The following is a 1,219-nucleotide window of genomic DNA, read 5'->3' on the forward strand; positions in this document are numbered from 1 at the left end:
CACATGGGCTACGAAGATTCAATTGCACTGTACATGCGCACCCGCACATGGTATTTTGTGGAAGAGCCACACTCAAGGGGCCAAAGAGCCACATGTGGCTCATGAGCCGTGGTTTGCCGACCACTGGTGTAGGAGGGTTCCTTTTTCTCCACATCCTCGCCAGCACCAGTCTGCATTCCCACCAGCAGTGCAGGAGGGTTCCTTTTTCTCCACATCCTCTCCAGCACTTGTCGTTTGTTGATTTGTTGATGATAGCCATTCTGACAGGTGTGAGATGGTACCTCATTGTTGTTTTGATTTGCATCTCTCAGATGGTTAGTGACTTTGAGCATGTTTTCATATGTCTCTGGGCTTTCTGTTAAGTCTTCTTTCAAAAAGTGTATATTGCCATAGTCTCTTATACCCAAATATAGCTTCCTTAAAAAATAAGATGGAATGCCATTTACCCATCATATTCACTCATGTGTGCTTACCTATCTGGCTGCCCTAGACATTTGGATTTGAGAAAGCTGCTCTCAGTGACTATCAGAGAGTCTCGAACTCAGGATATCTCACCAATTGTATGTTGAATGGATAAATGAAAGAACCACAAACATACACAAGTACAGAAGGTTTCAAGGTTAACTTTAACATGTACAAGGTGATTAGGGCCTAGCTCTACTTTAGCAACAGCTATTCCCATCATTTTTTTCAGTATACATCGTGAAGGAGTGGTAATGTTTGGATGTCAGAGACTGATGCTCTGAAACAACTGGCTTTCATAGGATGCCATTGCCAGCTGTCACAATTTTCAAAAAATAGGCACCCTCAAATTTATTTAGTCCTGGCAAAATGCAGTGAAACATAACAAAAACTATGATCAGATGCATTTGCCATTTATTTTGGAATGCATGACAATGTCTATTCATTTGCGCAAAAACATACAAACAACACCCAACTTGTTTGAAGATAGGATATCTTTGATCAGAACCTCTGAAATATCCCTTTGAGTTAGCTATTAGTATAAACTATATTAATTTGTACCTGACAGTAATTTGAGATTTATGATTATTTAGTGTAGTTGAACTAATACATGTTCCAAATCTATGGAGGAAGACTTAGCCACTTAAGTGAACAGTGTGAGTAGCATTTCTTTGGCAACGATTGGGATGGGGGTTAATGATCTACTGGAAAAGAGATGATCTGCTTTTTGTAAGAAGGCAGAAGTGTTTTTTATTTC

The sequence above is a fragment of the Myotis davidii genome, unplaced genomic scaffold, assembly GCF_000327345.1.
Source record: "Myotis davidii unplaced genomic scaffold, ASM32734v1 scaffold539, whole genome shotgun sequence".
Taxonomy (NCBI): Eukaryota; Metazoa; Chordata; class Mammalia; order Chiroptera; family Vespertilionidae; genus Myotis; species Myotis davidii.